The sequence below is a fragment of the Globicephala melas genome, chromosome 1, assembly GCF_963455315.2.
Source record: "Globicephala melas chromosome 1, mGloMel1.2, whole genome shotgun sequence".
NCBI classification, from domain to species: Eukaryota; Metazoa; Chordata; class Mammalia; order Artiodactyla; family Delphinidae; genus Globicephala; species Globicephala melas.
Window position 1 is genome coordinate 166,805,418 of NC_083314.1, and position 16,060 is coordinate 166,821,477.

General features: G+C 44.0%; 1 protein-coding gene across 4 annotated transcripts in view; it reads right to left on the reverse strand.

Moving 5' to 3' along the window:
- Nucleotides 1-12,098, reverse strand: part of WDTC1 (WD and tetratricopeptide repeats 1) — a 72,080-nt gene extending 59,982 nt beyond the window's left edge. The window contains exon 1 of one of the 4 annotated variants that reach the window (XM_030873154.3): nucleotides 11,701-12,098. The gene's annotated coding sequence lies outside the window, so the exon portion shown is untranslated. The remainder of the gene's footprint in view (nucleotides 1-11,700) is intronic. The other 3 variants (XM_030873116.3, XM_030873163.3, XM_030873144.3) reach the window with 3 other exon arrangements.
- Nucleotides 12,099-16,060: the final 3,962 nt, after the last annotated feature.

The window sequence follows — 16,060 nt, forward strand, 5'->3', positions numbered from 1 at the left end:
CTAGGTTCTTCATGACCATTTTTTTTCTTTCTTTCTTAGATTCCATATATATGTGTTAGCATACAGTAGTTTTTCTCTTTCTGACTTACTTCACTCTGTATGACAGACTCTAGGTCCATCCATCTCACTACAAATAACTCAATTTCATTTCTTTTTATGGCTGAGTAATATTCCATTGTATATATGTGCCACATCTTCTTTATCCATTCATCTGTTGATGGACACTTAGGTTGCTTCCATGTCCTGGCTACTGTAAACAGAGCTGCAATGAACATTTTGGTACACGACTCTTTGAATTATGGTTTTCTCAGGGCATATGCCCAGTAATGGGATTGCTGGGTCGTATGGTAGTTCTATTTTTAGTTTTTTAAGGAACCTCCATACTGTTCTCCATTCAATTTACATTCCCACCAACAGTGCAAGAATGTTCCCTTTTCTCCACACCCTCTTCAGCATTTATTGTTTCTAGATTTTTTTATGATGGCCATTCTGACCGGTGTGAGATGATATCTCACTGTAGTTTTAATTTGCATTTCTCTAATGATTAACCAAAAACTTAGGCTACTGGGAAACTTTCTTCAATGGGCACATCTTTGTATAGTTACAAAGTAAGCTAATAAAATTCAACTAACAGTTAAATGTGGAGGAATTAATCTCGCACTTCAAAATGAAAAGGGTACCAGTAATATAAGAGCCTAAGGTTACCAAACCCTAGAAGAAAGTACATCTGGAGAAGATTACTCATCTGGAACCAAGGATTGAATTGGTAATATCCAAACAAACATGAGGAACCACCCATTTCAGGTGTGCCATAGTCCTTGTTTAGGCTCTGGTTAGTGCAGCAGAAAGAGAAGCAGACTTGAAATACTTAGGCACCTGGGCCTGAATTTCAGCCCCGTAGTTGTGCAAGTTACTTAATGTTTCTGAGTTTCAATTTCCTCATTTGTAAAATAGGGATACTAACCTACTTCAATGGATCTTTGTGAGGAATAAATGATGAAATATATATGAAAGTACAAAATATATACCTGGATCGTGGTAGGTGCTTAATAGACTTCCACCAAACCTGAATTCTACTAAGACCTGATAACTCCTGTTATCTATACTCACTGGCATGGTTACAACATTTCTTCCATATTTCATTCCCTACCAGAGAAACAAAGCTGACACTGAGGATTCCACTGCAGATGGTGGGGCACAGAGAATAGGATGTCTTTATTACCTCTGCTAGCTTTGAAATGCAAGGTCAGGAGGAAAAAAAAGTGACTTTGTTAAAAACAAAGAAACTCGGGCGTCCCTGTTGGCGCAGTGGTTGAGAGTCCGCCTGCCGATGCAGGGCACACGGGTTCGTACCCCCGTCTGGGAAGATCCCACATGCCACGGAGCGGATGGGCCCGTGAGCTGTGGTCGCTGAGCCTGCGCGTCCGGAGCCTGTGCTCCGCAACGGGAGAGGCCACAACAGTGAGAGGCCCGCGTACCAGTAAAAAAAACAAAACAAAACAAAGAAACTCCATAAGAAAACGTGTACAAGAATGCACATAGTAACATTATTCACAATAGGTAACACGTAGAAACCACCGAAACGTCCATCAACTGATCAATGGATAAACAAAAGGTGGTTTATCCATACAATCGAAAGTTATTTGGCCAGAAAAAGGAATGAAGTACTGAGACATGTCTACAACATGGATGAAACTTGAAGACATTATGCTAAGTGAAAGAAGCCCACATATCATATAAGTCCATTTATATAAAAAGTCCAGAATAGGCAAATCTATAGAAATAGAAAGTACATTTGTGATTTCTTGGGGCTGGAGGGGACAGGAGGTAGAGGGGTGATAACTAAAGGATATGTTTCCTTTTTTTTTAATTGAATTGAAATTCACGTAACATAAAATTAATCATTTAAAGTGTACAATTCAGTGGTATTTAGTACATTCACAATGTTGTGGGACCGCCCCCTCTAGCTAATTCCAAAACATTTCCATCAACCCCAAAGAAAACCTCATACCCATTAAGCAGTCATTCCCTATTCCCTCCTCCCCCCAGCACCTGGCAACTACTAATTTACTTTCTGTATCTATGGATTTATCTATTCTAGGTTTTTCATATAAATGGAATCCTACAATTTGTGGCCTTTTTGTGTCTGGCCTCTTTCACGTATTATAATGTTTTGAGGTTCATCCATGTTGCAGCACGTATCAGTACTTCGTTCCTTTTTATGGCTGAGTACTATTCCATTGCACTGCTATGCCACATTGTGTTTATCCATTCATCCATTGTGAATAGTGCTGCTATAAACATTCATGTACAAGTCTCTGTTTGAGTACTTGTTTGCAATTCTTTGGGGTATATACCTAGGAGTGGAATTGCTGGGTCATATGGTAATTCTATGTTTAACTATCTGAGGAATCGCCAAACTGTTTTCCATAGTAGCTGCACCATTTTACAGTCTCATCAGCCAATGTATAAGGGCCCCACTTTCTCCACACCCTCACCAACACTTTTTTTTTTTTTTAATTATAGCCATCTTCGTGGATGTGAAGTGGTATTTCACTGTGGTTTGGAGTTTATTCTTGAGGTGATAAGTATGTTCTAAAATTGACTGTGGTGGTCGTTGCACATCTGTGAGTCTACTAAAAACCAATGAATTGTATACTTTAAATGCATGAATTATATGGCATATGGATTATATCCCAACAAAGTTATTATATAAAAGAAAAAAGGAGGGATTCCTTGGTGGCGCAGTGGTTGACAGCCTGCCTGCCGATGCAGGGGACACGGGTTCATGCCCCGTCCAGGAAGATCCCACATGCCACGGAGTGGCTGGGCCCGTGAGCCATGGCCACTGAGCCTGCGCTTCCGGAGCCTGTGCTCCGCAACGGGAGAGGCCACAACAGTGAGACGCCCGCGTACAGAAAAAAAAAAAAAAAGGAACTACTAATACAGGCAACAACATGGAAGAATCTCTTAGATTCTGAGCAACAGAAGCCAGACGTAAAGTACATACTGTATGATTCCATCTATATGAAATTCTAAAACAGGCAAAGTATAGTTAAAAAAAATCAGAAATGTTGCCTGGGTGTGTGGAGATTGGCAAGAAAAGGACACCAGAGAACTTTCTAGAGTGATAGAAGGCTCTCTATATATTGATGGGAGTATGATTTCACGGATATTGGAGGTATGTTCACATGGGTATATCCATTTGTTAAAATTATACAATCAAGATTAGTGTGTTTTCATGTTTCTAAATTTCACCTAAAAAATAGAATGAGTGGGTGGAAAGCAGGGGAGGTATAGGTGAAACAAGAATGGCAGGATGGGGGGCTTCCCTGGTGGTGCAGTGGTTGAGAGTCCGCCTGCCGATTCAGGGGACACGGGTTTGTGCCCCGGTCCGGGAAGATCCCACATGCCGCGGAGTGGCTGGGCCTGTAAGCCAGGGCCACTGAGCCTGCGCATCCGGAGCCTGTGCTCCGCAAGGGAGAGGCCACAACAGGGAGAGGCCACAACAGTGAGAGGCCTGCGTACTGCAAAAAAAAAAAAAAAAAAAGAATGGCAGGATGTTGACAGTTATTGAGATAGGATGATGAGTACATGGCGGTTTATTATACTCTTCTACTTTGTATACATTTGGAATTCTCTCTAATAAAGCCCTTTTAAAAATCTTTCTTTCTGGGAATTCCCTGGCCATCCAGTGGTTAGGACTCCACGCTTCTACTGCCGGGGCACCGGGTTCGATTCCTGGTTGGGGAACGAAGTTTCCACCAGCCTCATGATGCGGCAAAAAAACCCCAAAAAACCCACTTTTTTTCCTATTATAGAGTCATTCAAAACATGGAAGACTGCTTAATGAAATGGAAAAACCATTAATCATTTTAGTTTAAAAATTAGGTTTAAGACATATATATAGCCATCCCAGCCTTGGGGGAAAAAATACAAACCAAAAAATGTACATATGTAATGCTATAACAAGAAGGATATGCACCAAAATTGTTAGCCAGTGGTCATGTCTCTGGTAGGACAACAGGCGATATATTTTTCTTTCTGTTCCTGTGTATTTTCCAAGTATTCTACTGTTAACTTTTATTGTTTTGTGTTAATGTGGAAATAGTCATTAGAAACTAGCTTTGGATGGAAAGAAACTTGAGTTTGAATCTGGCTCTACCACACAAAACTTGGGTTCTTGGGCAAAACTGTTTACCTTTTTTTTTTTTTTGCGTTCTTGGGCAAAACTGTTTACCTTTTTTTTTTTTTTGCGGTACGCGGGCCTCTCACTGTTGTGGCCTCTCCCGTTGCGGAGCACAGGCTCCGGATGCGCAGGCTCAGCGGCCATGGCTCACGGGCCTAGCCGCTCCGCGGCATGTGGGATCTTCCCAGACCGGGGCACAAACCCATGTCCCCTGCCTCGGCAGGCGGACTCTCAACCACTGCGCCACCAGGGAAGCCGCCAAAACGGTTTACTTTTAAGCTCCTGGGTTTTTTGTTTTGTTTTTACCTGCTATATAGGTATATGTAATAATATCTATCTCACAGGGTTATTGGGAGCATTAATGAGGTAATGCATTGTAAAACACTCAGCACAATACCTGGCATGTGATAATTCAAGAAACACTGGCTGTTTTTTCAACTGTTACACAGAGATAATGACTGTACCTACCTCAGGGCTGTTGTGAGGATTACACGGGATAACTGGCACACTGTAAATACTAAGTGTGAGTGACAGTATTATTTTCAATAAGAAAAAATCGTTTAAGAAAAGCCTCCTCTCAAAAAGTTAAACTTAGAGTGACCATATGACCCAGAAATTTTACTCCTAGGTATCTACTCCAAGAGAAATGAAAACCTATGTCCACATGAAAACTTGTACATGAACACTCATAGCAGCATTGTTTATAATATCCCCAAAGTAGAAACAACCGAAATGTCCATCAATGGATAAATAAAATGTGGTATATCCATATACGGAATATTATTCTTCCATAAAAAGGAATGAAGTACTGATTCATCCATAACATGGATGAAACTTGAAAACATTGTGTTAAGGGAAAGAAGCCAGTCCCAAAAGGCCACATATTGTATGAATCCATTTATATGAAATGTCAAGAATAGAAAAAGCTATAGAGACAGAAAGTAGATTAGTGGTTGTCTAGTGTTGAGGGAGAAGATGGGACGATTGGGGGTAGGCAGTGATAGCTAAAGGGTATGGGTTTCTTTTGGGGGGTGATGAAAATGTTCCAGAATTAGATATTGGTGATGGTTGCACAACTTTGTGAATATATTAAAAAGCGCAGATTTGCACACATTAAGAGGGTAGGTTTTATGGTAAGTAAATTATATCTCAATTGTAAAGGAGGAAAAGTCCCAAAACACTTTCTTCTTTTCTCTACCTCAAAATGACAACTTATGAAAAGAAAATTTAGTTCTCACCCTTTCCTTCATCTGTCTCCTAACTTGAACAGTAGTTATTTATGTGGCTTCTCTTCCTTAAAAGACTAAAAGCATCCTGAGGGCCAGCTCTTTATCTGATTCACCTATTGATCCTCCTGGGTCCCCAAGGAGTGATGTGGGCTTAGCAGGTACCAATAAATACTTGCTGAATGAGTAACAGCATGACTACCTTGCATACAAACAGTATTTTATACCTATCAGAATGCTTTTGTTCATGCTTTTCATTTGAACCTCACAACAATCTTGTGAGGAAGCTAGAAAGTTATTATCATCCCCATTTAACAAAGGAGAACTGAAGCACAATGCTACGTGGTACTGAGGAAGAAGCACTAAACCGGGATTAGGGTCTTGTGCTCCAGGCCAAGATCTGCCTCTAACTCTGGCTGTGTGACTCTGAGTATGACATTTCATTCCCTCAGCCTATTTACCCATCTGTAAAATGAGAGGTAGACTCTGAGATGAGCTGCAAAACCCGTTCCAATGCCCTTATCCCATAATTCTAAGGACACACTGCTAGGTAGCAGTAGAGTGGAGATGGAACCCAAGTCATCTGTATTCTCTTTCCTCTGGACTTGCTGCCTACCACTGCAGGGAGGTGCTCCCATTGAGTGACAGCTGACCCCCTTTCAACATTCTGAATTATGCAAAAGATGTATGCAAGTTTCCTTTCACTCTATTTGCGATGGTTTTCCTACTGAAGCAATCCTATAGGAAAAAAAAAAGCACTTCCAATGCATAAAGGTAATTGGAACTAGTATAATAAAATAAAAAGAGTTGGGCTGTGGAGTCCGACAGTCCTAAAGTTCAATCCAGTTCTGCCACCCACTTTCTGTGTGACAGCATTTCTAAACCTCAGTTTTCCAATCTATAAAACAGAGATGATGGGACTTCCCTGGTGGTCCAGTGGGTAAGACTCCATGCTGCCAATGCAGGGTGCCCAGGTTTGATCCCTGGTCGGGGAACTAGATCCCACATGTATGCCTCAACTAAGAGTCTGCATGCCAGAACTAAAGATCCCGCATGCCTCAACTAAACATGCTGCAACGAAGATCTCGCACGCCACAACTAAGACCTGGAGCAGCCAAAAATAAATAAATAAATAAATAAATTAAAAGAAAAACAGGGATTGGGCTTCCCTGGTGGCGCAGTGGTTGAGAGTCCGCCTGCCGATGCAGGGGACATGGGTTCGTGCCCCGGTCCGGGAAAATCCCACATGCCGTGGAGCGGCTGGGCCCCTGAGCCATGGCCGCTGAGCCTGCGCATCCGGAGCCTGTGCTCCGCAACGGGAGAGGCCACAACAGTGAGAGGCCCTTGTACCGAAAAAAAAAACAACCAGGGATGATAAAGCCTACCTTCACAGACTGATGAGGAATGGAAGAGCCACATATGTAAAATGCCTGACACTGAGCATAGTAAATAATATTTATTGAACATTCTAAACATTTTACAAGTGTTATCTGACAGACTCCTCATAACAGCCCTGTGAGACAGGTACTACTATTATCCTCATTTTATAGATAAAGGATCTGAGGCATGGAGAAGTTAACTTGCCCAAAGTTACAGTAATTAAATGAAGAGTCAAACTAGATAGCTTAACTCCAGGACCCAGGCTGTTGGCCACTAAAAAAGAGTTACTACTATTATCTTTAATCAGACCACATCCAAGCAGTCTTCCCCAATAGAAACTTTGTCTCTTACCGTTTCTTAGGGTTAGGCTAAGGAATCAAAATCACCTTGACTCTGCTGGTCTTAAACACAAATTTAAAGATTGCATTTCAGGGTCATGGACTAAGTTGGCACAAGGACATCATCTGAGAAAGGTGTGGATGGTAGGACAAGCCCATCGGCAAAGCATCTTCGGAAAAGTTCTCTGCCATCTTTGAGGCTCCTGGCTTAAATGATTCCATATGGGGCTGACTGAAGCTTTCTCTGTGGAAGGCCATCCTAAGAAATGCTTCACTTGTGGGAGGCTCTGGATGAAAACTCACCTGGATGTCTTCTCTGCCTGTATGGTTCTGTATCGCGATTTGAGTTTTGTGAAAAATTTTCCTGATGTTTTCAGAGCTTTGCTTTTCAGTGATCATAGATAATTTATCTGCCTTCTCCTAGGGCCACAATTACCTTAAGGTAATGGAAGGGAACAGAAAGAGAAATGGAAGCATATTCCGATAATGCTAGCCTTTCTCATTGTATTCAAGAGCATCCACAGTCTTGCATTTTGCCTTTAACTTGCATCTTTCCAAATCCTGCCACAACTCAAAGTACCTTTTCACAGGGGAGCCTTTTAAGTTTTGCCCCCTAACTTTACTCCTAGCAGAAAGGTCAAGGAAAACTAAGCCAGTCAATTTGGAAATGCTTCCTTTCTGATTCATTTGCAGCTGTGTTACATCCAGATGTCTGACTCAAGAGGGAACCAGGTAAGCCACTGGCACCCAAACACTCAGGCCTCAACTGATGAAGCTCCCTGACCAGAAACGCCTGCCTCCCATTCTGATAAAGGCTCTCTAAAAGGTTCAGGAATAAGCACAGTTTTATGCTTTCTGAAAACAGAATCTGGGGGTTATGAACAAGGACAAAATTTTACCAAGGTCCTGACCCTAACACTGTCTCTAGAGAGCTTGTAGATAGCTACCTGGGCAAGGACTGATCCTGCTCTGCTCCCTTCCCCAAGAAAATGGGGTTAATACCTCCCCAGATGGCTACAGGGAGGATTAAGGGTTATTATTCTTGGCATCCCGCTCTGTCACAGCTCTAGCAGTTGTGACCTTGTTCACCCTAAAATAAGACATTAAATATAAAAATGCAAACAGTGATCCCTGAATCTGATTCTACAATAGGGTGAGAATTTTCTTTCCACACAGCTTCTGACACTGCCTCCAATACTCCAACCTGTTGGCTGAATACTCCTCTTATTCAGGCCTCAAGTTTTTAAGGTATTAGTTACTAATGCCACAAAGCCCTTTGTGGAGTCAGCAGCTGTTACTAATAGCACCAAGAATGAACCCCAGGACTCTCAGGGTTTCAGTCAGGCCTGAATTCAACCTGAAGAAACCAAAGTGGCAGCCCTTTACCCCCAAACCCAGGCTCTTGGGGGCAAAAGATGAGATCTAGTGAAAAGCATGTATTACATCATTTAGTCCTTATATACCCACTGTAATGTAGGTGCTCATTTCACATATGACGAAAGTATAGCTCAGAGAGAACATGTGCTTTACTCTAGGTTACACAGCTAAGAAGGTGCAGACATAGGTTCAAATATCAGCCCTACTACTACTAGCTGTGTAACCTCCAGCATATTTTTCAACTTTCTGGACCCTCAGTTTCCTCATTTGTAAAGTGGAAATAGTGATAATACTTACCTCAGGGGACTTCTGAAGATTAAATGAAATATTGTAGGAAAAGTGTTCAGCAAGTGCCAGGCACAAAGTAAGTATTCAATACATATTAGATTTTTACAGATCAAAATGACAGGAATTTGATATAATAACAGAGTTTAAAATACTGAAAAAAAAACTCAGTCCAATTTAACTACATAAGTATGAACTACTCTACCATATCCTTGATAAGAAGTGGCAAAGCCTCTGCTTGAATACCTCCAATGATGGGTAACTCACTCCCCCACAAGGCAGCCCATTGTGTTTTTAGAAAGCCAAATTCTCTCCTGTCAAGCCAACATCTACCCTCTTGGAATTTCCATCCTTTGATCCTAGTGCTGCCTTGCAGAATCACACAGAGAAAGTCCAGTTCCTTTTCCAAAGACAGTTCTTCAAGTATGTGTTCCCCCAGGCTCTTAGTTTTGGTCCTTTCAGCCCTTGCTCAAGTGTCACAGTCCCTGAGGAGACAGACCTGGGTCTGAATTCTGATCCTTTCACTTACTAGCTGTGTGACCTTAAGCAAGTTATTTTACCTCTCTGAACCTGTGTCTTCATATGTATAATAGGAAAAACTTTCACTTCACACGGTAGTCATGAAGGTTAAATTAGATAAAGTAAGAACACTACCTAGCACAGAGCGTGACATATACCAGGCCCTCAATAAATGTCAGTCACTTTTTAGGATGTATTCCAGTTAGTAAATATCCCTCAAAGTAAATTAGCCAGAATTAAACGTAACACCAAGGGACTGGTTTCTGATGGCAATTGTCAGGGCTTGGGTTTTTGAAGAGCTTATTAGACAGCTGAGAAGAAAGCACAGCCTAAGAATTATATGGGTTTGGCAGCCCAAAGATGCAGTGGAGAATCTGGAAAGGTGAGGATAAAAGAAGAAAGGAAACAGAATGGATCATTAAACCAGTGGCCCAAATGAAAAGGTTAAGTATCACCACATTACACGTTGTCTATGACTCCCTCTCTGAGACCCAGGACTGCACACGTGGGCTATACGCCTTAATTCAAAAAGGAGAGAAGAAAAATAAAAATAATTGAAGAATAATTAAAGTCACACTTTTGGGTCTTCCCAGCAGTTGGCCCCTCAGGAGCCACAGATTTTAGCAGCGGGCTTCTTCAGTTGTATCCTTCCAGATTCTGAAGCCCACATGCGTGAAAATACCCTCCATAGGATGTCCCATGAGTTCTTACCAGCTAGAAAAACTGTCAGCTGTTTCACAACTTTAAAACACAAAATTGGCAAATCATCAATGTTAACACCATCACCACAATCACTACACATATTCTCTTTCCTTCAGTGACCCCAAGGGAAGGAGTCCCAGGCAGAAATATGAATTGTTGTTCAGTTACTCTTCAGAGTTGACCCAAAGCACTGCTTCTACAAAGTGGGATGTGACCTGAACGTAAGTGTCCCCAAAGAGGTTAAGAGGGAAGGACAGCTGGACTCCAGAATTAAGCAGCATGATCACAAACTATGGCAGAAAAGGTTGTTTCCCACCTGCCGATGAAATACAACAAACTGCAATGAAAAAATCCATTGTTAGTCTTAGACTCGGCCCAAAGGAGCCCTACTAATTACTCCTTGGCCTGTGATAGAGGATCTGGCTATCACTATGCTCAATAGCCAAGATTCAATTCAATCCCTTTAAAAATATAATTACAAAGAAGCAGCAGCCAGAATTCAAACCAAAAATATCCTTTAGTAGTCCCTTCAACTTAGTGAACACAGACTGGCCACTCAAGGAGGACTGCAATGTACAGAAAAGCTTAGTGAGGCCACGGGGCATACCTGTGCCCTAGGTGGGGATTTCATAATGCCTTTGAGTCAGGAAGTGACCTCAGAATAATAATCTTCTTCTCAAAACTGTTTCAGGCCTTATTAAAAGGGAAGACTTAACTGCCACTTTGCCCTGATCATCTACCCCATCTTTGGGAAGAATGGGGAAGCTACATCCACCCTACCATGCTTTTAAACTCACTAACTTGAGAGGAAAACTTTTTAAAGTTGCTTTACCACTACCTCAGGAAGTTAAAGAAAGTCATAGAAGGAAAGGCCTTTGGAGGAAATAGTCAAATTAGGTTGTTAGACATTAGTCATAAATCCCGATGCCTCTTTTCTAGAGACCCTAGTAGTACACCTGCAGAAGAGAGAGCCAGAGGGCACTATGCGAATTCAACCTGGCTGGCAAGGGGGCGTCTCACTGCAGCTTTCAGCAACGAGAATTGGATCCTGCTGGGTCGCAGTCTCTCTCCTACTCCACACTTCCCATTTGCCCTTTGAAGTGGGTACTGAATAGCCAGTTCCCAAGTAAAGGCCCTTTGTACGGGCGCTACAGTCGCCTGGTGGAAACACCTCGGCAGAGTTCAGTTTGGTGCCAGGATGGGCCACTGAAGGCATCTGCGGCTGCCAGAAGCCTGGACTGGACACGGGGACGGACACACACACACACAGATGGAAACTAAGAGAGAGCAGGTCAGGTCAACGTTGCCCTCCCGACACTTCCACCTGCCCCCTTCTTCCTGAGACCCGCGCCAGATCAGATGTCAAACAAAAACTCCGCAAAAAAGTCCCGTGATGGGACGACTTCCACCTCTCCCTCGGAAGAGCCTCCCCAAACTCCCAGAGCCTTCCCTCCACGTCCCTGCCAGCCCTCCGTCCCCACCCCGCCCCCGGCCCACTCTGCCCTCCGACCCGGCGAGGCCTGCCCCTTCTCGGGACACCCCGGAGCCCTCAGGCGGACGGGTCCAGGCCCCCGGGCCGGCAGGGCTGGCGCCGGCCCAGAGCTGGCGGCCCGTGTGCCGAGGCTGCCGGAGCCGGTCCTCGCCTCGGCGCCCGCGGAGAGCAGGGGGCGGCGGCTACCCGTACCTGTCAGGCCTCTTCCCAGGACCGGTGTCGGCGCAACTTCAGGAGCCCATGTCCGTCCGGGGGGCCCGGCCCCTCTCCCCGGAGGGGGGGCGCGGATCCCGGGGAGGGGGCTGGAGGGCCCGGGCAGCTCTAGCCCCTTCCCATGCTCCCCGCCTGGCGCCTGGCCGGGGCCGGACAGCGCCTCCGCCCGCCCCTGCGCACCGCCTCACACCCGCGCTCACACACACTCACACTCCCTCGCGCGCTCTCACACACGCACTCCCCTCCCTCCTCCTCCTCTGTTTATCTCCTCCAGCTGTCTGGGGACCCAGGAGAAGCCCAGCACCGCGCCTGCGCCACGCAGTCTCCGCCCCCGCCCCGCGCCTCACAGCCAGCGGCTACGCTACAGAGACAGCGCCCGGCCGTTTCCAGAATGGCGATCAGGGGCCCCTCCACCCCCCGCTCCTGGTCAACGTCTGCTGCCGGTGGCGCCTACTAACCTGCTAGTTGGGGAGCCCCGCATGGCCGCGGCCAATCCGCTTCGCTGCTCGCCAGACCGGCAGCCAGTGGGCGGGCGGAAAAGCCGGGCTAAGCCTGGAGCAACCTGGGAGTCGTAGTTTTTCTCCGTCGAAGAGCTCCCGCAGCGCGGGCTCACCCCGCCCAGTTGCCATTAGTTACCCGGACGCACCTTCCACCCTATGTGAGCGTAAAATGCTCCCTCCTGTCGCTTCTGGGACACTCCCCTCACCCATTGCCCCCAGAGCCCGACACAGTCTCCTAAGAGCCTCCTCAAGACTCCCTCAGAGCCCCTTAATTGGGGGACTCTTCAGGCTGGGGCCCCAGGGTCACCCCAGAGCCAAGTCTCACCTTACTTCTTCCTGCTCTGGGGGGCTGCTGAAGTGATACATTCCTCACTCTTGGCTTCCCGGCCTGAAGGAAGAGCATAAAAGATAATCAGTCTACACCGGTGGCCTGGAGGGGAGCCAGCCACACACACACACTCTGGGAACACTCAGTTTGTTGGGAGAAAGTTCCATCTGAGACTGCTGGTCCCACCTCTGAAAAAGAGAGGCCGTTCCAGCCTTGTGCAGTCCCAAGTCTGATGCAGGAAACAATTCCTCTCTAAGGAAGTTCCCAAGGTCACAAGGGAGTTATCATGCCTAACTTCTGGAGGTAGAGACCAGGCCCCACCCATGAGGAGCCTTGAGTCAGAAAAGGAAGACATGGTCATCTTTTGAGAATGGAAACTTGTCGCTCACCCACAGGGTGTCATCCGTCAGATAATCATAATTTGCTTTTGTTGAGCGTGTACTTACTGTGTCAGCACTGTACTGAGTACAGTTCCTTAGATAGGTACTCTAATATTACTACGTCTATTTTTGCTGTAGAGGAAGCTGAGGCATAAAAGAGTTAAAAAGCAACTTGCCCAGGGTCACATAGCTGATAAGGAACCAATTTGAGATTCAAACCCACGTCTGTCTGACTCTAGGGTCTGAGCTTTTTTTTTTTTTTGCGGTACGGGGGCTGGACACGCAGGCTTCGGACGCGCAGGCTCAGCGGCCATGGCTCACGGGCCTAGCCGCTCCGCGACATGTGGGATCTTCCCGGACTGGACCGGGGCACGAACCGGTGTCCCCTGCATCGGCAGGCGGACTCTCAACCACTGCGCCACCAGGGTAGCCCTAGAGTCTGAGCTTTTGAACATTACCTGTCCCTCCAGTGAGAACCAGGCAGCACCTACCCTCAGGAAGAACTGTATACACATACTTAGCATTTATAGTGTTTGTCCCATGTTTATCACTCCATGAGTTGCTTGTTTTTTCCTGCTTCTGCTTGCATCAAGAGTTGAATTAGTGGGACTTTCCTGGTGGCACAGTGGTTAAGAATCTGTCTGCCAGTGCAGGGGACACGGGTTCAATCCCTGGTCAGGGAAGATCCCACATGCCACGGAGCAACTAAGCCCGTGTGCCACAACTACTGAAGCTCATACGCCTAGAGCCTGTGCTCCACAACAAGAGAAGCCACCGCAATGAGAAGCCCATGCACCGCAACAAAGAGTGACCCCCACAGGCAGCAACGAAGACCCAATGCAGCCAAAAATAAATAAGTAAATTTATAAAGAAAACAAAACACAGTCTTATTTAAAAAAAAAAAAGAGTTGAATTAGTGTGTAAGCTCCCTACGTGTGATTTCTCCCCATTTGGAGGAGTTAGGGCCTACACTTGTAAATTCAGCTTTGTGAAATGCCTTTCTCCTAAAAATGTTATGGTTTATTTCTCCTGATCTCTCTCCTACAGATATATGTTCCACCAAATTTAAAAAACTATAAACTTTGGGACTGGAAGAAAGCTTTGAGATCATCTATCCATGGCTCCCCAGGTTCAGGCTGAAACATTGGGTCAATTCAACTGAATAATTGCTAACATTTATTGAACATTTACCATGGGAGATAAGTGCTTATCAGTGAATTAAGCAATACTCTCACAAATCACATAGCTAGTACAGTTGGGATTAAAACCCAGATTATTTGAATCCAGAATCCCCATTTTAAACCTTTGTTCTATGCTGGCAATATCACAGATGATCTTAGAAATACCGACAGGGAAGTGTGGTTGATGTTTCTGTGACTCTTAGCACAGTCTTTGGCACACAGCAGACACTCAGTAAGTATTTGTTGTCAGAAAGAAATTTTGTTGGTAGAGAGTGGATGACAGCAAGAAGAAGAATATTAATAATAGCTACTTCTATTAGTTATTATTTTCTACAAGGAGCTCACTTGTTCTCTCATGTACTCTTTTTCTTTTCTACATCTATGAATATGTGTATATATGACATGTTTATATATTGCATATGTATACATGCATATACATATATCTATGTACACGTATGTATATGCATACATATATGTGTGTATATGCATTTTCTGTGTACACACACATATATACATTCAAACACACACTAACTTATTTGATTCTCACCGCTACCTTATGAGATAAGTATTATTCTTACTCTCGTTTTACATAGAAGAAACAGAGAATCACAAGGGGTTTCGTTCAGAATGAGACTCCCTCCCAGCCATAGGTGTTTTCAGATCAGTTCAAGAGAGAACTTTCTAACCATTAAAGCTGAGCTACTTGGGAAGTTTTGAGCTCTCTGTCTTTGGTAGTGTTCATGTATAGGATGTATAATCATCTGTCAAGGACACTCTAGAAGAAATTATTGTATTATATAGATATTTAATTAAATGACCAATTCTAATATTCTCTGATTTGGGTTTTGGAAGTAGACAAAGATTATTCAAATAAGTCTTGTGGCAGTGAATGCAGCTTTTTCTCACCCCTCTCCTAAAAGCATCAGTTGATGCTCCAGCTGATCAGCTCTACAGAGGTACTCACTGACCCCACTATTTTCACCTCCTGATTGGACTCCTGGACAGAAGGGGGTATATTCGAGCTGAAATCGAAGATGCTCATGCTTTACAACCCAGAAACTTAACTCCTGATATTTTAGAGGAACTGTTGCCCATGTGCACAAGAAAACATGGGCAAGGGTATGTCTTCCAACTCTTGTCACAATAGCAAAAAGAGTCAGAACAACCCAACTGTCCTCTGTAGGGGAATGGATGGGTGAATTGTGGTTTGTTTGTACCATGAAGTACTACACAACCAATTCAGTGATTTACATCTACTGATTTATCTATCAAGATAGATAAATCTTAAAAACATAATAAGAAGTGGAAAAAAGGAAGTTGAAAAATGATCTATTCAGTATGATATTGATGTAAAACAACAGAAAAATACCACATATTATAAATGCTTTTATAGGAAATAAAAGTACAAAAACTTAAATGGGAAAAACACATAGCAATTTGGGAAAGTGGTTACCTCTGAGAAAAAGGAAGAAAAAAGAGATGAGTGATGGGGTTTTAGTTATAGTGGTAACATAGTTCTTTAAAAAGAGATCAATAGTAAACATAGCAAAATATTAAACATCACTTTTATCTTCGTGGTTATATTATTATCATACTTTTTGGAAGGTTTGAAGTAGTTTGTAATTAAATATTTTTTTTAAATGTATTCCCTCACTGTATTTTCTTTAGGACTTGTGGTCGCAAAGCCTTTGGGAGTACACTCTAGTTCACTGTGAGAAAAGTTGAGACCAACTGATTTTAGTTAGTCCCTTCATTTTACCAAAGAGAAAACTGGTTTAGAACAGTCTGGTGACTTGCCTAAAGTCACAAATCCTCAAGGGCCCAAACTGTCCACTCCTGTCCAACTGGTTCATCAAGAGTATCCCGACTCTTAGGGAATCCGCCTTCCAATACAGGGGACACGGCTTTGAGCCCTGGTCCGGGAAGATCCCACATGCCAAGGAGCAACTA